Here is a 23,859-nt window from a genome sequence, read left to right as displayed (position 1 = left end):
GAGTTTCTTCCTAAAAAGTGCAAAAACCATTCTGCTCTATGTATGTATATATACCCACTTTATGCCTTAGCATATATACATACATATACGAGTATACCTACTTGCCTTCTAAACTTCCTACAAAATAATTGTATTCATATGTTACAACATCCATGCACGTTCATACATTCATGCATATATGCGCGAGCACAGCGCTCCCTTCTTGCTTCCGTGTACTTTTGTCTTTCACCAGTCGATATTCCTAATATTATACTTACAAAAACACAATACTTTGATAGACGCAAAAGCAACAGCAAGCGTGACGCGATGGCCGCTTTGCCACCACACATTCTAAAATGTTCTAGAACACAACAAAAACACATACCTCACATGCGCATGTCGCCCAAAGCTAAAATCTAAGCCTAGCGACTACAAAAACAAAATACATTCGTAGACGCAGTCGCAGCGGCCATGATTCTATCAGCGACGGCGCAGAACAATTCAGAACAAAAACGAAAAGTTCATTCATAAGTTAGAGCTCATATTTCAATTTCATTCATAAAACGAGCCGCCCATATGCCAATTTTCGTGACCATTCGAAAATAGTCAATATTGGAATATTTCGCGTGAAATTATTTGCCAATATTTAATAAATCTTAAATTTTTGTCATGTCGAGTGGCCGCGGCTCCGTATGTATGTATGCACCCTTATATGTATGTAAATATGTATTCTAACTGTGCGACAGTCGCGAGTTAATGCGACTTCCAGCGAATCACACATTCCTGTCCGCAAAGCCGCATATATGTACCTTATGATCAGAAAGTACCGGGAATGTTTAAATTAAACAAAACAGAGTTAAATTTAAGGCAAATTTATATAATATTATCTCATTCAAAATATGACCCGTCTGAAGCAACACACATGTGCCAACGTTTAACCCAGTCCTCCAAACACCCCCGGCAGGCCGATTTGTATTATCTTTAATCAGTGCGATGGCGCGTTATCATCATGCAAAATCTGAGAATTGTTTGCTCACATTTCCGGCGGTTTTCAACACACAGCATCTCTCTAAGGTTTCAAAACGGATAAATAATATTCTCTATTGACTGTCTGGCCCGATGGAAGGTACTCATGGACTATGCCTTGGCAATCGAAGAAAACAGTAAACATCACCTTCCCGGTTCTTTTTGCTCATAGGGTATACATATCCCATCTTTTCACTGACGGACAAGAAGACGTTTTGACATTTTGCGTTCGTTGAAGGTTTGCATATATTTATATACATATGCGTGTATGTGCGTTTGGCTTTCTGGATGCATCCATGGATATTAGAATATTTTCTCATCAATATGTGTATGTAAGTAGTTCAGATTTGACTGAAGAGATTAAATATAGGAATGCATATTCATATGATTGCGTTTATGGCTGTTTTACATATAAATTAATTCAAAAGAAGTATGAATAATGTTATATAGAAAATAAATTTCTAAATAACAGGTATTATAAAAATCTGAATACACTATTTTAAATCAATTCTAATTAAACCAAATATAAAAAATGAAATAGAAATATCGAACAAAGAAAAGTGGGTTCAGGATTTGAACCTGAGTCAAATATGAGACGATGTACTGTATACACAACACGTCTTTCACGATTGCGCTAATCTATAGTTACCGATCAACTTTTCTAAATCACTCATTTATTCGATTCGCAGTTTTATATGCACATATTCTGCGTTAGTTGAAAGTTTGTATGCGTAATTATATGAATATGCATGTGTGTATGCGCGTTTGGCTTTCTGGACGGATATTAGAATGATATTTTCTCATCAATATAATTTGGATTTGATGAAATAGATTATAGATATATGTACATATTTTCTGTTTTGATTGATTTATATAAAAGTCAGGTCATATCCAGTATGAACTATTTTATACCGAAAAGAAATTTCCATTTATAAAATACAAAAAAACAGTATTTTAAAGAAATTTTAATTAAAATAAACTCAAAAATTTTACCAAACTTTCCTGGTTTGAATTGTAAAAAAAAAATGTCCAAGAAAAAAAATATGACTTCAGGACTTGAACCTGAATTATGTACGTGCCAAAAAACAAATCGAATAATTCCGCCGATTTTAGCTTCTGCACCACAAACTAACTGCCGCGCGGCCTTCTTAATCACAAATTTATTCGCTTCGATTTCCTTAGTAGTGTGCCGAAAAATCTTATGAACTTCCTCAGTAGTTTGGTAAACGCAGAAAATATCTGAATTCTTGTCCTAGCGTGGTAAGTAAATATAGAAACCCTCCACTCGCGTCACTCGCGTGGTAAATATCTGCAATTCCCCACTCGTGAAGATAGTTGAATTTGAAATGACCTTATTATGAATCTATAAATTAGAACTCGAAAAAAGCTCATTTAACATTTGCTCCTTCTCATTGCATTAACATTCTCTGCTACCACTGTCTCGAGTGATGATGTTTTTTTTTTGTTTCCAAGTTAGATCCATTTAGTGAGGTCCAAGTATAACAGCAAATCCTTTATCTAGATGTCTGAGATCTCCTTAATTTGCTGTAGGAATGGCTTACCGAAGGAGCGGAGTCGTGCCCTGGACATTCACATAAATAGTGGAAGAGGCTTTCCTTCGCCCCTTCCGCTGGACAGCTTCTGCAGACGGATTTAACGGGAGGTTGAGTCTGGCTGCATTATCCCCTACTTTCCAATGACCTGTGAGGATTGCAGCGATGCGTGAGATGTTTAGCCGAGGACATCTTAACAGGTTATTCATGCTTTGGATTTTGTATGACGGCCATGTGTTTTTTGTTGTAATACATGATAATGTGAAGCAATGGATGCTTTTAATGTGTTCAGGGGGGTGGAGACTGCCACCGCCTCTGCTTTTTCAATGGGTGTACGTATGTTCCTATGACCGGGAACCCATATCGAGTGATTTCAAGCCAATGACTAAGCATTTGCAGCTCCTCTCCACACTGTTAGACTAGTTTGGATGAAATGGACTTGGAGTTTAAGGCCGCTGTTTGTCTATCTGAGAAGATAGCTACTCTTGCACCTACTTTCTTGTAGAGTTTTAGTGATTTGCATGCTTCTCTTATTGCTAAGGGTTCTACTTGGAACACCCTGGCGAATTTCAGGACGACGAATTGACTGGGATAGGTTGGGTGGCTCCGAATGGAAGACAGCTCCCACACTACAGTTCATCTTAGAACCATCGGTATAGATTTCGATATCGTATCTTCCAATCACCTTCCCTTTGCTCCATTCGGCTCTCGGTGGAAAACGTACCGTAAAGCCTTTGTTGAAGTTAAGGTCGGGGACTGTGTGGTCTGATCTGTTTTTGAGCAGCGAGGGTCCCTGTAGGAGGATCTTACTGTGACCGTACGACCTTGTTGTCCAGCTTCCTATGTCTCTGAGTTTCACCGCGCTTCAAGTAGCGATTGTTTTAATGTGTAAATCTAATGGTAGCAGATGAGTTAATACCTTGACCGCTTCAGTAGGACTGGTGCTAAGCGCTCCTGTAGTTAAGATACACTCTGTCTTTGTATCTTCTTCAGCTTAGTTTTGTTGTATTTCTTTTCTGTTGCAGGCCACCAAACTAGTGCCGCATATGTTAGTATTGGCCTAACTGGCTGTGTAGAAGCAATTGGTTAGTTTTGGTTGGATACCCCAATTTTTAACGAACATTCTCTTACACTTGTAAAGTGCTATATTCGCTTTCTTTACCCTGTACTCTACGTTGCCTGTTGGGTTAGCGTGAGACTGACCCATTTAGTTTTTGGGGATTAAAGTTTGGTACCTTGGTTTTCCTGGTCAATAGCATTAGTTCAGTTTTTCTCGGGTTTACACTTAAACCACGGTCCGTGGCCCAATTGCTGAGTAATACCAGAGCTCCTTCCATAATCTTACTGATTATGGTTGCAAACATTCCTGAAACCATAAGTACTATGTCGTCCGCGTACGCCACAACTTTAATTCCCTTTCGGTTGAATTTGGTAAGAATATTTTTGACAACTAGTACCCACAGCAGAAGGGATAAGAATCCTCCCTGAGGGGTTCCCCTGTTGACAGAGCGTTTTACCGTGCTGTTGTCTACCTCACCGATGATTATTCTAGTGTTAAGCATGTTCTCTATCCATTCAATGGGACCTATGTCTGTGCCTAACATATTAAGAGCCTCAATTATGGATCTTGCGCTTACATTGTTGACAGCCCCCTGTATGTCAAGTGCCGCATACCATTCGGAATTGACAGAGAGAACGTAGGTTCGAATCTTGGTGAAACACCAAAATTAAGACAAACATTTTTCTAATAGCGGCCGCCCCTCGGCAGGTAATGGCAAACTTCCGAGTGTATTTCTGCCATGAAAAAGCTCCTCATAAAAAAAAATATCTGCCTTTCGGAGTCGGCTTGAAACTGTAGGTCCCTCCATTTGTGGAAAAACATCAAGACGCACACCGCAAATAAGAGGAGGAGCTCGGCCAAAAACCCAGAAAGAGTGTACGCGCCAATTATATATATATATATTAGTGTATATGTATATGTATGATTTTGCTCTTCTAATATATTTTAATCCAAAGAGCAAATTCTTCTATTGTCTTTGAGTGCAGCCAGATGGATTTCCAGAAGTCTTCTACCTGGTTCTTGCAGGGAGGTATCATATTAATGCTATTGTCTTGTGTCAAATTCTTTAAAAATAGTATTTGATTATTATTGAATTGATTACTATGTGTGCATCTATCATTTGATTCTTTATATCGTTTCAGTCTTTTTGCATACACTGAGAGTTATTGTTTCATTTTGTCCATTGTTTCGTATATATATATATATATTTCTATATTTATATATCTATATTTTCGTTGCGATTTGCTATAATGTGCTTAATGCGTAAGTCTATCTGTGTTTTTTCTGAACGCGTTGTACAAGTTAACACACAATACATTTTCCTTACCGTACAATCGTACAATCACCTTTTTCCAATTAACCCACTCAGCAGTTGCGCAAACCCTCAAGCGGAAGCGTTTACTGTTTCACAATATCGTTGTCAATTCTTTTTGCAATCACTTTTAAAATTCTTACTAATTCAAACTTGGGAAAATAAATAATACTTACATAGCGAACTCACTCAGCAGTTGCGCAAACCCTCAAGCGGAAGCGTTAGTGTTTCACAATATCGTTGTTAATTCTTTTTGCTTTCTTACTAATTCAAACTTGGGAAAATAAATAATGCTTACGTAGCTTCTGGCTTGAGCAACGCCTTCCTGTAGAATTAAGTTATTCGTAGGTGTAGAATTAAGTAATTTTGCAAAGAGTTTGAGTTTAATTCGGACAGCGAATAAAAGCGGACGCACCGCACTAGTAAATTGCCGTTTTTTTATTTTCGTTGAGGTTTTCCGCGCAAGGAAACCTAACTGGCGCCCGAGCGAAGTATTTTGCTAACTTGAAGTTAGAAGAACCGCGATTGCGAGGAAAGAGGTTCCCGAGAAGTTTTTTTTCTTTTCTTTGGATAAAAAAGTAAAAAACAAGAAGGACGCGTTTGAACGCAAGCCGCCGTGCCCGCGAACAAACATTTTTAATAAAGACTAAGAAAAAGAAAACGGTACTAGTGTGTTCAGTGCGTGCGAGAAAAAGCTAAGAATTACTTCAACAATCAAACTCAATATCAGTGACAAAAATCAACGCAGCATTATTATTAAAAAACAACCCACCGAGTGCAAAAGTCACCGCATCGCTACTACCAAAAACAGACATTTTTAATAAAGACTAAGAAAAAGAAAACGGTACTAGTGTGTTCAGTGCGTACGAGAAAAAAGCTAAGAATTACTTCAACAATTAAACTGAATATCAACGCAAAAATCAACGCAGCATTATTATTAAAAAACAACCAACCGAGTGCAACAGTCACCGCATCGCTACTACCAAAAACAACCAACCGAAAAAATCAACGCAGCATTGATAGCAAGAGGAAACAACCAACAAATCAACGCATCGTTACCACCGAAAACAACCAACTGAATACAAAAATTAACCCAGCATTATTATCAAAAGCAACCAACGGAATATAAAAATCAACGTAGCGGCATTACCAGAAACAACCAATTGAGTGCATCATCTAATGCAGTGTTATTATAAAAAACAACCAACGGAATACAACAATCAAAACAGCGTTATTATCGAAAGCAACCAACTCGAGCAGCGGTAACATCATCATAACCAAACGCAGAATTATAATGCAACAGAAGATGAAATTTATAGCTGAAATTCTAACGTAAGTCATGACGAATTAAATAAAGAAATATTGTGGAAAAATAAATCGTTGAATATTAAAAGAAAAATTTTATAAATTCTGAAACGAAAGACAGGATGAAATTAGGAAATAAGACATATTGATATTGTTTAGAATTTTTTTAAATATTTAAAATAGAAACAAAAAGCCGAAATAAAGCTTCAAAGAAATTTATTATACAATAAATACAGAAATTTGACCGAAAAATAAATTGGTGAATATTGAAAAGCAAATTTTGTAAATTTTAAAACGGAGAAAGGGCGAAAGTAAGAAACGCAGACTTTAATTTATTATTAAAAAGGAAAAAACATTTATTGTCGAAACTAAAGCTGAAATAAAGCTTCACGGGAATTTATTACTCGAAAAATGTCAAACCCAAACAATCTGGTACAACCAGCTAGGCTAAGCACGAATAACACAGCCAATCCAAATCCTCAGGACCCATCCGACTCCAACAATCCTCCAACCCAAAGGAAAATAAATTTTTCGGATCTAAGAGAACTAGTTTCACAGATAACCTTAGAAGTCCTTAGCAGTCAAGCACCAATAATTGTGCAGGCCGCACTCAATCCCAACGCGAATTTTGTTAACATGATAGACCAAACAATAGAAACACAACATCTAGATAGCCTAGGCGACCTCGACAGTATTCCCGACGTTGTTAAATGCTTAAGGGAATTTTCAGGCAGACCAGGGGAGTTTAGTTCTTGGAGGAAGAGCGTGGAAAGAATACTCAGAATTTATGAGCCCTTACGCGGAACAGCAAAGTACTATGGAATCCTAAACATAATTAGGAACAAAATCGTAGGAAACGCTGATATCGCGTTAGAGTCCTACAACACGCCGTTGGACTGGACAGCCATCGCCAAATGCCTTACACTGCATTACGCAGCTAACAGAGATGTGTCAACATTGGAATATCAGATGACAGGACTCGTTCAAGGTAACTCTACAATACAACAATCCTATCAGGCAGTGTACTCTCATTTATCCCTTATCCTCAACAAATTAGGTAGTCTGGACACAGGAAAAGAAGCCTTAAGCTTACTTACCGAGACTTATCGAGGAAAGGCCCTTGATACGTTTATCAGAGGTCTCAACGGAAATTTACCGAGACTGCTAGGTATGAGAGAGCCTGCGGACCTTCCGCAAGCTCTACATTTGTGTCTCAAACTAGAGAATCAGAAATTTCGCACTCATTATGCTCAAAATCAAAACGACTTACCACTAAGGAAGCAGTCTTACTATTCACCACCACCTTTGCCACAGAGAGGTCCCAATAATCAAAGACAAAGACAGACTTTTTACCCCCAATTAGCTCACGTACTAAGATTCCAAAATAACCCAAGATTTTTTGATTACGAGCAAGTACCAACAAATAGCAACCAGCCAAAACAACCCCCACCTAGACCCATAGCACCCAAACCACTACCACCGCCAGAGCCGATGGATATCGACCGAAGCATCCGCTCCCAACAAATAAATTACGCGAACAGACCTCAGGCAAATCAATTCCTGGGAAAAAGACCACCCCAACCATCCTCTCAAAGGAATATCCAGCCTAACAAAACCCAACGCGTATTTCACATTGACGCAGGCAGCGAAGACACTTACGAAGGAATTGACGATTACGAGAAGACATTGACAGAATACGTCGATTCCATAGAATCAGAAAACAGGGACGAAGAATTGGTATTAAGCGACGTACATTTTTTAGAATAACCAGCTCTTCGCTACCATAATTCGAATGTAAAATTTTTGGTGGACACAGGCTCCAGTAAAAACTATGTCCAACCGAGGCTAGTAAAAAAATAAATACCTAACGACACCCCATTCTTCGCAAAATCAGTTGCAGGAGACATAAAAATTCAATCGCATACTTATGTTAACTTATTCAATTTAGACGACAAGCTCAAATTTTACGTCATGCCTACTCTAAGAGCTTTCCAAGCAATACTGGGAAATGACAGCTTAAGAGACGTGAATGCAGTTATTTTTACTGACAAAAACCTCATGGTTATCCGCGACAAAATCAAAATTCAACTTAAGCAACTTAGTAGCCAAAGTATAAACTCAATCGGACTACAAGACGAGCACTTGACTGATTACCGAATGGAAACTGTAGACACTTTAGTAAAGAAATTTCCGAATCTCTTTTCGGAGCCCGACGAAAAACTAACTTACACGACAAAAGTCACTGGAGAAATACGAACTACTACGGACACTCCTGTTTACAGTAAATTTTACCCTTATCCAGCTTCACTTAAAAGTGAGGTAAAAAAACAAATCAGTAAACTTCTAAGTGATGGAATAATACGACCATCACGATCGCCGTATAATTCCCCAATTCGGATCGTGAATAAGAAACCAGTTTCACAGGGGAATAAACAGTACAGAATGGTGATCGATCCAGCTTCGCTTAAAAGTGAGGTAGAAAAACAATAAGACCAGAACTGAGAAAAACCCCCATACCTACCTTTCCGGGTCAAATACTTCACATAGATATCTATAGAACTGAAAACAAACTGGTATTAACGGCCATCGATAAGTTCTCGAAATACGCCCCAGGACGAATTATAAACTCTAGAGCCATAGAAGTCATTAAGGAACCCCTTCGAGAAATCCTCTTCCTATTCGGAGTACCGGAAATGATAATATTCGATAACGAAAAATCCTTTAATTCCGCAGCAATCAGTTTCATGCTAAAAGATCAATTAGGTATAAAAATATTCACATCGCCGCCATATACGAGCTCTGTGAATGGCCATGTCACGCGCTGTCTCAAAGCTGAAGGCACTTATAAAATATTTTCTGAACTCTTAGAAAGAGCGTTATATGAATAAAACTTTACAAAGATCAATTAGGTATAAAAATATTCACATCGCCGCCATATACGAGCTCTGTGAATGGCCATGTCACGCGCTGTCTCAAAGCTGAAGGCACTTATAAAATATTTTCTGAACTCTTAGAAAGAGCGTTATATGAATAAAACTTTACAAAGATCAATTAGGTATAAAAATATTCACATCGCCGCCATATACGAGCTCTGTGAATGGCCATGTCACGCGCTGTCTCAAAGCTGAAGGCACTTATAAAATATTTTCTGAACTCTTAGAAAGAGCGTTATATGAATAAAACTTTACAATTCATAGCACAACAAGAAAGAAGCCTTTAGACTTATTTTTCGGACGAAAAATTAATACTGATCCGAAAACACTCGAGAAAGTACGACAGACTAACGTACAGAGACTCATAGACAAACAAAATAGTGACGTAGATAACCACAATAAAAATCGCCAACCATCTCGAAAATATAACCAGGGAGATATCATATATGTTAGAATAAATAAACGTTTAGGAACGAAGCTTACCCCGAAATTTAAAAAAGAAATTGTGAAAGAGGACAAGTCAACAACTGCCCTCACAGAAACAGGAAAAATTGTTCACAAGAGCAATATCAGAAACTAAATATCCATTAATCTTTTATAGATCACTCTTCATCACCAGCATATTGGCAAATGAACTGCAAATAACAAACTATACTCTATCGCACCTGGTCACAATTAACAATGGACGAGCAAAAATACAAGACGGGACATTTAAAATAATTCGTGTTACAAGACTTGACCAATACGCATCATTCCTGAACAACATACGAACTTTCATGGAGGAAAACATCCCAAAAAGCAATTCCTTTTACCCACTATTAAACCTTGAATTATCCCAAATTACCAATATCCTCAACGCAATAGAACCAATCCATAAATTCCGGAATAAAAGATCTATTAATATGCTTGGTACGGCCTGGAAGTATATTGCTGGGACACCGGACCATGATGATTTCGAAATGGTCAAAGACATTATAGATAAAAATAACATAAATAACAATAAGCAAGTTTTGATAAATCAAGCATTTAGCGACAGAATAAACAGTTTGTGGTTCGGGTTCCCACCTGGTACTGGGTATCGATCTTGGGTCCCTCAAGGTGCTTAAGTCGAAGTACGGGTGCCGTCCTCACCTACATCTGGGGCGGATCCAGTTCCGCGTCCAGGATAAGGTGGAGGACAAAGCGTAAATATACTCAGTCTCATGACTGAAGTAATATTTACACAGATTAATCTGCAGCATAGCAAAGCGTCTACGGCTCTCTTGTGCCGTAGGCATGCAAAACTGCAAACAAACCCACACATAATACTTATACAAGAACCATGGGTATGTCACAAGCGTATCTGTGGTCTAAGTGCTATGTCGTGGGGACAAATACTTCATTGTGAAGGGAATGTGAGACCGCGAGCATGTATTATCATGCCGAGGTTGATCGAACACACGATGTTAAAAGAGCTATGCTCTGGAGATATCGTTGCTGCAAAAATAAAGTACTTGAAAAGTGGGAACAGTGTCGAAGCTATCATAGTTTCGGCCTACCTACCCTACGACTCTTTACAGCCACCTCCTTCGAGGGAGCTAAGAGAAGTGGTCAAGTACGCAGAATCCAATAATCTGGGGCTAATAGTGGGCTGTGACGCAAATTCACAGAACATTGTGTGGGGAAGCAGCAAATGCAACCCCAGAGGTCTCAAGTTACTGGATTTTATCCTGTCATCCGATTTGGTCATCCAAAACACTGGTAACAAACCAACTTTTGTGACCAGAAGGAGACAAGAGGTGATTGATTTAACACTTACCAATAGGTCAGTTGGAAATCAAATCAACCGATGGCGAGTTTTGGAAGAGGACTCTCTTTCTGATCATCGTCTTATCGAATTCCGACTGGGAATTGACACAATATCAATACCTTCCGGTAGGAATCCTCGAAATGTGGACTGGGACAGGTATGGTGAGCTTGTAACAGAGCGGTTACCAAACCTGAAAAAACTCAAATCAGCAGAAATGATTGAAGATGCTACTAAGAAATTAGAAGGTACTTTAATCAATTGCTTTGAGGAACTGTGTCCACTCAGGCAAAGCAGACAGGGGAAAGCGGTTCCTTGGTGGAACCCTGAACTGTCGAAGCTTCGTGTACGGTCCAGGAAACTTCTTAATAAGGCCTTGAAGACCAAAACAGAAGAGGACTGGGCCAATCATCGACTTACACAGAGAGAATATAAGAAAAAAGTACGGCAAGCCAAACTTGAATCCTATAGAAATTTCTGCAGTAACGTCGAAGAAATGAGGGAAACAGCGAGACTTTGTAAGGTCCTTCATTTAGACCGCTCAGTAAGGCTGGATTCCATTCGAAAACCTGATGGTTCATACACCATTTCCAAATCGGAAACGTTTAATGCCCTACTCGAAACCCATTTTCCGGGTAGTAGAACTCTCTCTGAAGCTGAGAGTGGCATGAACAATGACGGTGGCAACGGTGGAACCTCTAGGTACAGCTGGTATATTGCTAGTCGGATAGTGACAAGGGAATCGATAAGGTTTTCCTTATCTTCCTTTGAGAACTTTAAGTCCCCTGGACCTGACGGAATATATCCAGTAATGCTTAAAAAAGGAGGAGACAGGCTGATTGAGGCCCTGAAAAGGATCTTCACAGCCTGTCTTGCATTTGGTTATATACCATCCCAATGGCGACGCGTAAGAGTAGTATTTATTCCAAAACCAGGAAAAGATGACTATTCCCTAGCAAAAAGTTTCAGACCAATCAGTTTGACATCGTTCATGTTGAAAAGTCTGGAACGAGTGGTGGAGAAACATATTCGAGTGGGGGTATTGCCGAGAAGTCCACTTAGTAGAAACCAACACGCTTACCAGAGTGGAAAATCATGTGAATCAGCCTTACACGATCTTGTTAGCAAGATTGAAGCTGGGCTGGAAGCTGACGAATACACAATGGGCGTGTTCGTGGACATTGAGGGGGCTTTTGATAATGCCACTTTCGGCTCGATATGTTCTTCTGCCGAACGACATGGAGTTAATCAAGCCATTATAAAATGGATATACTCCATGCTCTCTGAGAGGCTGTTAACCGCTGGTGGGAGCGGCGACGAGCAAATCACAGTCAGGGCCAAGCAAGGATGTCCCCAAGGGGGTGTTCTTTCTCCGCTGCTGTGGTGCTTCGTCGTAGACTCCCTATTAGCGGAGATGCAGGAACTCGGATTTCACGTCCAAGCATATGCGGACGACGTCTGTGCGCTAACATCGGATAAATCCTTAAGGAGGCTTTGCACGAAAGTGCAGAGGATCCTTGACAAAATCGATGATTGGTGCATGAGACAAGGTCTTTCCGTTAATCCGAACAAAACAACCATAGTCTTGTTTACGAGAAAACGGAAATTGGATGGACTCAGTCTTCCAACACTGAAAGGTGTGACACTTGGTCTCTCCAACGAAGTTAAATATCTAGGAGTAATCTTGGATAAGAAGCTGACCTGGGAGACACACGTTTCACTGAAGGTGAATCGTGCATTGAAGATTTTTCAGCAATGCCGTAGAGCCTTTGGCAAAACTTGGGGCCTGAAACCTGCTGTGGTCCTATGGATATACACGGCACTTATCAGGCCAATCATCACTTACGCTTCTGTGGTCTGGTGGCGACGGAGCATGGTTAAGTCCACAATCCGGGAACTATACAGGCTGCAAAGAAGTGTATGTTTATGCATCACGGGTGCCATGAGTACAACCTCTGGTGATGCCCTAAATGCTATGCTTAATTTGCTCCCCCTGGATCTTAAGATACAACAGGAAGCAATAAAAGCAATGTGTAGACTCCAAAAATATGGTTTCTGGCACGAAGATGGAACTACGGGACACAGAGAAATCTTTAAGTTGCTGTCGGAGCAGTATCCACTGTTTTTGGCACCTAAAGATGACCTGATACCCACAGTTTCATTCGGAAGGAAATTTGATGTCAGATTTCCATTGCGTGAGCAATGGAGCAATCCAGAATGCATGCAGGGAGGTTTCACGGATATTTTCTTTACCGATGGGTCCAAGACTGAAATAGGGTCTGGAGCCGGATGGTACTTAGACGATAGTTATAAGTATCACTATGCTATGGGGGGAATGGCAACTGTTTTTCAAACAGAAGTTTTTGCCATCCTAAAAGTAGCCGAATGGATAATCGAGAGGAGATGGAGCGGGAAACAGATTGGAGTCTTCAGTGACAGTCAGGCTGCATTGAAGGCCCTGGAGAACGCGAAGCAAACCTCAAAGATTGTTCAAGAATGTAAGAAGAAGCTTAATTCTGTCGCAAGACAAAACAGGCTTGTACTTATATGGGTTCCAGGACACTCCGGTGTTCAAGGAAACGAAATCGCCGACGAATTGGCCAACCGTGGATCAGCGGTGCCCCCACAGGGGCCAGAGCCAATAATCGGAATCAGTCCCGCAGGAATCAAGAATTGGATCAACGATTATGTAGGCAATCTACATAAAGAGCGATGGTCCGATCTAGAACGCTGCAGAACTGCAAAGTGTTTTGTGACAAGTCCGAACAGAAAACTGTCAAACATTCTACTAAAACTTAGAAGGAAAGACATTCGGTTGATGGTCGGCATCATTACGGGACACAACCCATGGGGTCAGCATATGACCACCATTGGAATCATCGAGGACCCGGTATGCCTGTCCTGCTTGGAGGAGGCGGATAGCACTGAGCACTTTCTCTGTGAGTGTCCTGCCTTTGCTAGAGCGCGACTACGGGTATTGGGTTCAGATGTCATGGGAATGAGTGATATTCGTTCTCTAAAACTGGAGGATATTTACAGATTCGCCAAAGAATCTGGAAAATTCTCACAGGACTAACTATCTCTATCTCTGTCTCTATTCTTTCCTATCTCTTTCTCTGATACTTTTCTCCCTCCCTCCTTGACTATCTACCCCCTTTCCAGAGCTTTAAATACAATGGGCTTTTTAGCCTGAGTGTTTTAGGAGCCACCAAATATCCTGGTGCTCCTTGGCTCGACCTTTTCAAATTCAAATTCAACAGTTTGACAACAATAACGAATATGTTAAGTAACGCTATTAGAAAAGATAATAGACTTTTAGACGAAATTGCATTACTTTTACAAACAAAAATTAGATTGGTTAAAGATGAACTGAAAGACGTTAAAAACGCAATACAATGGGCAAAAAACAATGTAATAAATTCAAGCCTACTAGATAAAAAAGAAATCGATGTAACTCTTAGCAAGCTTAGAGAAGAAAACATTTTATTTACTTCAACAGAAGAAGCCCTTAGCTTTGCCGATATTGATATTTTGTATAACGGCACTACTCTACTGTATGTTGTTAAAATCCCGCTCACAAGCAGGGAGAATTATGTTAATATTATTTTGAAACCCGTAAAGAAGGGAAATAAAATAATTAAATTGAAATACGATGAAATTTTAAGAAACGAGGAAAAAATATTTGGATTACTTGAGAATTGTAATCAAATTAATAGAGTTAAATTATGTAAGAAAAGTCAATTGACTGACATTTCTAATGAACTTTGCATCCCCGCGCTTCTTAATGGTCTAAGCTCATCATGTTCAATTTCTGATGGGTACCATATTTCAACAATAGACAAGATTTCAACTGGCATAATACTTTTAAACGTCTTTAACGGCACGGTCAATAATAACACGCTTAATGGCACATACTTACTAAAATTTTCGAATTCAACTGTAAAGATAAATAACCAATTGTATAGAAATTGGGAAGCACCCCCTATGGTAGTTGCTCCACCGATAGTTCAACCAACGCCTATAGAAAAAGAATTCGTGAAAATACTTTCATTGGAGATGCTAAGTCAATTACACGTTAATAACACGGAGAAAATTAAATTGCTTAAGTCGGACTCTACGTTTAATAAATACATAAATATTTCCTTATTGGTATCATAACAATTTGCCTAATTTTTCTGAGGTTTTCCTTTAAAAAAAAGAGGGAAATTATTTTTCAAACAACTATTCCGAGTCTAGAACAACCGCGACCCCCGGTAAAGCCTCCATTAAGTCGAAACTCACAAGTCAAAATTAACGACCTTCCGTACTTTTAACGATTGAGGACAATCGTTTTTAAGGGGGAAGAGTTAACACACAATACATTTTGCTTACCGTACAATCGTACAATCACCCTTTTCCAATTAACTCACTGATAAAGTAGTTTGTAGAATTGGGGTATTATTATCATTTGGGTTATTGTTTTAAAGTTCTATATGGTCATTGTGTTGTGCAGTATCATTTGGGTTATAAGTTTGCAGTTGTGGTTCTATTGCTGAGTTGTTGTTGTTATCCTGGCTGCCACTTTGTAATTCTTTTGCAATTTCTTTGTTTATATTTTGCAGTTCTACAGCAGTTAGACGATTGTTTCTTACAATAGTGCGTTTCTGGTCTACTACTGTCTGTTGTGTTATGTTTGCATATTGAGGGTATATTTCAATGAACAATCTGTGCAAATCTTCACGGCTTCCAGTCTTATTTGCTTCTATGTTGGTGCTTTTGTAATAATGGCTGGAATTTACAATAATGTCTCTTGGGCAATTTTTGGCAAACTATAATGTCTTTATTAATGAAACTTGCTGGAGATGTTAGTGAGGTGTTAAGGAACACTCTTTATAACTCCAAATTATTCGTAAAATAATAATTTCGTAATTATTTGCCTTCAAAATGCCCTCGGGAAATTCACTATAATTTGCCACATTACACTATATATTTTTTAACACTTCACTAAAATTTACCAAATATACACTCACACGTGTGTTTTTACTTATTTTTATCCTTATATTCGAATTATTTGTATTAAAAGTAAATGCAAATGCATTTGTCCATACAATCACTTTCCAATTTTAAACGCAAATAAGAAGAAGATTGGAATGACAACAGTATGGTGTTGCCGGATGCCTGCAAATGAAAACAAAAATATGAACAAAAATTAAGTATTTGAGTTTAGTGTTAATGATGGGGATGGGGTTATTGTGCCTCCTTACTACATACACGTGAGGGTTCTTTTTTTGAAGCGCGGCCGAAGGCCGCCCACGCGAAAAGAAGTTCTACTCAAAAATACTGTGGATTGCGTAGCCGGAGTTGGACTGATAAGGGTTATTTTTTTGAAGCGCCGTGGAAGGCCGCCTATGCGAAAAATTTTCTGTGCAAAAATTCTACAAATTTACAAAAATATTTCTCAATTTTAAATTACAATTAACCATCCACTGAACATCCCTGCATACGAACTTCGTTTTTATTTCAGGTGTATGGCAACACCAACTTTTCGCTAAATTACATTAAATTACTTAAAAACTATAAGCCTCCGGCAGGTGCGGTTTTCAGTTTTAAGATGGAGATACACCCCTCTATCCCCCCCCTTTTAACCTTTTTTTTCAAAGCGATAGACATTATACTAAATATTTCCCGTAATAATATCGCATGCCATTAATATTCATTTCTCGTGTCCAACTCATACGTTGTTGTGGTTTTCCAGCTTTGGCGGTTGCTTCTTCGGAACAAAAAACATTTCCGGCTTGTTGTTGTTCGCGGTTGCCCGTGGAGTTCGGGTTCTTTTCGGCATCTTGGTCGAGCAATATATTCCCGCGTCGTCATCGACCCTGGCGGCTACATTTCATTACCGGGAACAATTTTTCCACATTGGTGGGTGGTTAGCCCATATCGATGGTCAACTGAAGAGTGCGGGATTGTTGTTTCCTCTGCACATTTTTGTTTACAGTTTTCATCTGGGTTCAAAGGTTTAGTCTTTTTCCATCAGACTCAGGTTCCGTTGGTTCGTCACATCCATAGTTTTCTTGTTAGGGACTTCCTTGCGGGTTTTTGATTAGGGTCCGCGGGTTTGTCGCACACGTCATCCCTCTGTGAGCGATGCCTTGCGGGCTTATTATTATTATTATTTCCTCATTTTCTAACATATTCTTGGGCATGTATTCGTAATAGGCTAAAGTATTTGTACTGAAGCGTAGATTATTCGCTATTTCTTGGTGTAGTATTTTTGCCATATTGTTATGTCTTTCGGCCCACGAAAGCGTCAGGTGCACAAATGCAGCTGAGGAAGAAGCTCTTCTGCGTTCTCCGGCTGGGTCCAATTGTGCTGCTTCGGATAGCAAGAACAGGCCATGGACCAAGCCCGATAAGGAGAATCTGAAGGCCAAAGCTCGGTATAAGGCCGCGGTCAAAGTCTGTGACCGATTTGGCAGCAAGTCCAACCTGACGAAGCGAGAGGAGGAACGGTTGGCTTGGGCCAGGTAGGAGATAACTGGTCATCAAGAGGCAGCGTTCTGCAGATAACGGTGACGAAAGACCTACGACGTCGAAAGCAGCAGCAGCGGCCAGTGAAATCGCCAAGAAACACCTGATCGTGGCACTCACTGACCGTAGTGACCAGCTGGGGCGTATGTCGCAGGAACGGTGGAAGGTAGTGGGAATGAAGCTACAGGAAACCCTATTTACGAAAATGGACGCAGAGCCGAACGCACCCATGCCAGCATTTGACGCAGCACGGTGGTTCAGCGGCGTCAAAATTATAAAATGCAAGGATGACCCCACGCTCACATGGCTAAAGGAAGCAGTAAAAACGCTTCAAGGCCTGTGGGAGGGGCATCGCTTGAAATTGTAGATCGCAGCTGCATTCCCTCAATACCGAAGGCAAAGGTTTTCATTCCGCGAGTGGTAAAACCGGAAAATGCACTGTGGCTGCCTCAAAGACAGAGCACGGACGTGCCGACAAACGACTGGAAAGTGTTGAGCGTGGCAAAACCTGCAACTGCTGATGGAGGCCAAGACTTCGTTATCCAGATCAATAAGCCGGCAGAGGACCTACTTTAAGCACGATTCGCGAGGATGGCTTGGGGGTTGGTAGCGTGAACCTTCGCCTCACAAAGCGCAACCCGGCAGACGGCAACCACAACGCGCTCGCTGCGGGGAGGTGGAAAAGCATCTCGGTATAGAAGAGATCTTGAAAGCCTCCCTCAATATATAGGAAGTGGAGAAGGGTGAGCTGGAGGAAGCATCCGACTCCGAGACGGTACTGAGGCCAAATGCTGAAGGTCCTTCAGATAAACCTCCACAAGAGTAAGAACACCTCAGCCGAGCTCCTGCTCAACATAGGGGGAGTCGGTTACGATGTGGCTCTAGTCCAGGAACCATGGATAGCATCGAGCAACATAGTCTCCGGTCTAAAGTCACACAACTACAACACATACATCCCGATTGTAAAAAATAAGGTGAGAACAGTTATAATGGTCAAAAGAAGTATATGCTCTTATATTGATCATAATCTCTCTTCAGACGATCTGACAGTGGTGGCGCTGGAGGGCTGGAAGGATGAGACACTACTCTTTGGGTCCTGCTGTATGCTAATTGATGAAGAAGCACCACAGACGGAACTTCGGAAGCTGGTAGAAACAGCTGCCAGAAAGAAGCATGCTCTGGTGGTAGGAACGGACGCAAACGCACATCACACGGTCTGGGGAAGTTCAGACATAAACGACCGAAGTGAGTCACTATTTACCTATATTCTTCAGAGTAGCCTAGAAATAGCGAATAGAGGTGAAGAACCAACATATGTGGGACCAACCTCGAAGAATGTACTCAATTTAACACTCTACACAAGCAGGCATGTTATGGTTCAGGAATGGGAAGTGTTGAGTAGGCCCTCATTCTCTGATCACAGATACATAAGCTTTCAGGTTATATTCCGCTCAAAAAACAAGCTTACATCCTTTAGAAATCCTAAGAATACGAACTGGGACTTGTATAGGGATATACTATCAAGAACACCAATGATACCCCGGAACTACAAGTCACACGTCGCACTTGAGAAAGGGGTTGAACTGTTTGCAACTACTCTTGTCAAAGCCTTTAAAAGATCCTGCCCTCCAACACGTAATAGACGCAAGGTGAAGCCTCCTTAGTGGAACAGGGAATTAGGAGCACAAAGACGTAGAGTACATGAATTCTATAGGTTAGCCAAAGTTGCTGACAATAAGTTCTGTTGGAATGAGTATAAGGATCTACTAAAAGTATACAAGAAAGAGATACGTAAAGCCAAGAGAGAATCTTGGAAAGACTTCTGTAGTATGGAAGACACTAACGATGTGGCTAGACTCAGGAAATTGCTATCCAAGAATCCGTCTATGCCAAGAACAATACGAAAAATTACGGGGAGTGGGCTGACAGCTGTGAGGACTCTCTAGAAGACCTAGTCGGTACACACAGTGCGGACACTGCAGATCTCGAACCTAGAGGAGATATTGTGCACGTAATCCCGACGAACTTAATTACAACCAACAAGATAGAATGGGCTATACAAAGTTTCGACCCATATAAATCGCCAGGACTGGATGGAATCTTTCCAGCCATGCTCCAAAAGGTAAGCCATCTTGTGGTACCAAGATTAAGAACGATATTCAGGGGATGCTAGAGGTTCAGCTACGTGCCTGTATTGTGGAGAGAAGCGAGAGTTGTGTTTATTCCAAAAGCAGGAAAAAGCAACCCTCTATACTCAAAAGAATACAGGTCTATTAGTTTGACTTCATTTCTCCTGAAAACGTTAGAAAAGATTTTAGAAACATACAATAGAGACACAATTGCGCCGGACGAATTATCCAAGGCGCAGCATGCTTACACTAAAGGCAGATCTACTGAACTGCACTTCACTCACTTGTACTAAACATAGAAAAGGCGTTAGAATATAAGGATTATGCTTTAGGAGTATTTCTGAGTCCCAAATCCAACAATTTTGCTTATTGACGTAGCCATCGATGTGAAAATCAGAAAAGAAGAAGAAGACTCACCACTTTGGAAATAGGTTTTCAATATTTCTCAATTTCGTTCAAGCGTATAGCGTCCCATTTCGTAAATGTGAAACCGTTAAGTAAATTATGAACACATTTGACATGTCATTTGTGTTACCATTCTCAAAAAAATAGGTGGTTCAAAAAGCAAACGCTATATGGCCCACCCTGTACATACGAATACATCTACTGAGTGAATGGTGATTGTTTTAGCTTCTATTTATGTGTCAAGTGCACGCAAAACCCCACACTAAGATGTAAAAAAAACCGTGGTTAACGTAGAAAAAGGTTTGGTCTTCGGCATTTTGTACTATTGAAAATTTCGAATCCATTATTGTTAGTTATCTCATAGTAGATAAATATCTAATTGATATACATATATCCTTATGTATGAGACTATCCAATTAATAAAAAAATGCACGAAATGTATAATGGAAACAAAAGTGCGGTTTTTTTGCATGTAGTGTTTACAAATACATTTTGCTTATGACAACGAATACGTATTCTTGCGCATTGTTACCGAATCGTGTTATTTTTTTGTACACCCTCCACGAAACTTGCTTCACTGCGTAGCAAAAATAAAAATTACGGAAATAAACATGTATTGTTAGAATAGTTCAGAAAGGAAAATGTTTACTCTTCTCCTTAATTTTAATTTATTGAAAATATAAAAGCTATGAAGAAACAAATTAGATTTTCGGGTTCAGTGTACTCTGGTCCACCAAGGAACACACTTGTAACAAAATTCATCAGTTTTCCTATTTTTGCCCACTTTTACTCTTTTCTTTTACTCTGTATACAAGCGAAGCCATCGTTTCTTGTCTCTATAACTCCTCTTCTTTTCATACTTTTTACTTTACAAAGAAGAGTCGCATAACATATTCGAATCGAAATGGGAAAACAATTTTGTTTGAGATTGTAACACTATTTTATTACTTATATATATTTTTTTATATATGTATATATAATTGGCCGAGCTCCTCCTGCGTTCTGATAGTGTTCCACAAATGGAGGGACCTACAGTTTCAAGCCGACTCCGAACAGTAGATATTTTTTATGAGGAGCTTTTTCATGGCAGAAATACACTCGGAGGTTTGATATTGCCTGCCCACGGGCGACCGCTATTAAAACAAACTTTTTCTTCATTTTGGTCTTTCACCGAGACTCGAACCTACGTTCTCTCTGAATTCCGAATGGTAATCACGCACCAACTTATTCGGCTATGGCGGCTTATGTCTGACTAAAATGCGTAGAATGATGAGAGGATTTGATTTAGCCATGACTAACCGTCCGTCCGTGCGCACGATAACTCGAGCAAAAATTCATATATAATATATACAAATGCAAATGGTACAAATGAGGAACCCAAAAAGAGAAAAATTACGCAAACAACATTTTTAGAGGTGGTGACACGCCAATTTTTCGGTGAATTGGTGCATCTCGATAACGACCAAATAAAACTCACCCAAAGGCGAAAACTCGGAGACTAAAATTACGTCCATCGCAATAATGTTACAAGCTATAGCTCTCCTTGTATATGAACTTTTTTGATTCCAAAAGTTAACAACCAGCCCAAACTAAATTGCACTAAAACGTGAGAGGAATATAAAGTTTGCTCTACCGTTTAGCCTCCCTTACTTGTTTTTAAATACTGTTTGAATTTCAGATGCATGGTTTTTGAGGCAAGATTTCGTTGGTAACACTAAGGCCAAATTTTCAGTACAAGCCTTCACAGTATTAGAACTAGCCCTTATAAGTCGTTGGCTCGAACGGCGACATCGACGTTCCTATTTATTTTAACTTTAATGTCTCCAAAAGCACTGTGTTTGGTATTCGCAGGTCGAGTTTCTGCAGGAATTCATTCTTTCTAAAGTTAAAAAGTGCCAACCGGACAAATCACCGCAAACTAAAACAATTACGCATACATGTACCCATATATTCATACATATGCTCACATTATGGAAACGCTTTGCGGGACGCAATATAAAACTTCATTTCCGTTTTTGCTTTATGTTTTGAACTTCCAACTATCTACCTCATATTAAAGTAAAGTGGACAATTACAAAAGAATGACTGAAAATAATCTGATCGAAAAATGTGGTGTTCTAGATCATTTTCAGTTGCTCTTATAAAGCAAATTATCGCCATAGAATAAATTTATTTTCTTTGATTTCTTTACCTATGCAATTATCTTATATTTGTAAAAAAGAGATTTTGTTGGGGTGGCATTTATTGCCGTTATTTGATTCCTATAATATTAAGTTCGTACTTTAACGTTAAACTACGCTTAACATATTTGAATTTCCAACACTCTGGCTAATATTAAAGCTAACTGACAATTACAAAAGAACTACTATAAAAAAATTAATAATGGTTAAGCAATATCTTTTTCAATTGCTGTTTCAAAGCAAAGTATCGCCGAGAAATACATTTTTTACAAAAATTCACAGTATCAGAAAACAACAACCATATAGGTCTGGGACTCAAGAATTAATCATGTTGCATCTAGACACTTGCTTCCGGGAAAATGTAGCTGGCGCTGATGTTGGGTAATTAATTATAAAACTTTATTCTTAAAACATCATTAAAAAACAAAAACTAAGTGTACGAGACTTGCTACTTAGGTTTTTAGATATAGTGCATACATATAAAAATAAAGTGAAAACGGCTTTATTGCGAATCATTTGAATACATTTTTAACCGCCCCATTTGCATTCCAAACTATGTGATTTGAGTACCATCTTCTTCAGACGTTGATCACATAGTTTAGATCAACTGCAACAAGAAAAAAAGCGGTTGGTGCCAAAACAACACTGTAATATTATGTTCACTTTGCGCCATAAACTCGTGCTTATGGGCCATTTTAGTGCTTAACGTTGAACACTACTCCTAAGTTTAGCATACATATAATTTTTTTTAACTCGCCTTAAACACCACTTTCATTGGGTGTTTATGGAGATGCAACCCTATTTAAAAAAAATATTGGCCGCACTTTGGCTACATTTGCCCTCACTGTTAAAAAGTTAGGCAGTTCACTCTCATATACATATGTGCATATATACACATATATATATATAATCATTTATATATAAGTATATAAGTGGAATGAGATATTGAGGTAGTATACAAACATATCTCAAAATAAACTCTAAAAGTACGTTCACATATGCATTAATTACCAATAAATCCACAAAATTAATCTACCCGTTCACACACGCAGATTTTCTGCAGAATTGACAATCAGCTGTCAATACTGTTGTGAAAGCTTTTTCTTCATATAAATTATTTTGATACAATGTTTCGGTGTTTTTGGTTTGTTTAATTATTATGAACGATATGAAGAAAAAAAAGGTAAGCAATAGTTAATTTAATTGCTCAATTGGCTGCTAATAATAAACAGTTGGAGGAACTCCGTAAACGACGTTTACTAAGGTTTCAAATTATGGCAGCAATACGCATTCGAATTTCGATATTACATTTTATAATAAGTAATAAGAGCACACACGCTTTTTTTCTGTGCATAGTTAATAATACATCACAAACATTCTATTAGAATTATGTCTACAAACCTATTTTCTTCATTTAGTTTTTACTGTGACGTTTTTCTTTACACGCGTTAAAATAATGATCTGTTACCCAGAAAACACAGGGTTTCAAGCGAAAAAGTATGGTTATTATCTACAATTTTTTTAATAATCTCAGATTGTGCGAGAGAAATTTTGTATGGGAAACCTCATCATGGTGGTCTCCTTACCGCGGGGATGAGGCTGAAGTGGTGGTCTGACCCCCATATCATGGGAACCAACCCAACACAAACTAAGAGGGAAGCTCCATATGGGGGCTAGTCAT

The sequence above is a fragment of the Anastrepha obliqua genome, chromosome 6 (genome assembly GCF_027943255.1).
Source record: "Anastrepha obliqua isolate idAnaObli1 chromosome 6, idAnaObli1_1.0, whole genome shotgun sequence".
NCBI classification, from domain to species: Eukaryota; Metazoa; Arthropoda; class Insecta; order Diptera; family Tephritidae; genus Anastrepha; species Anastrepha obliqua.
Note: the sequence above shows the minus strand (reverse complement) of the source record.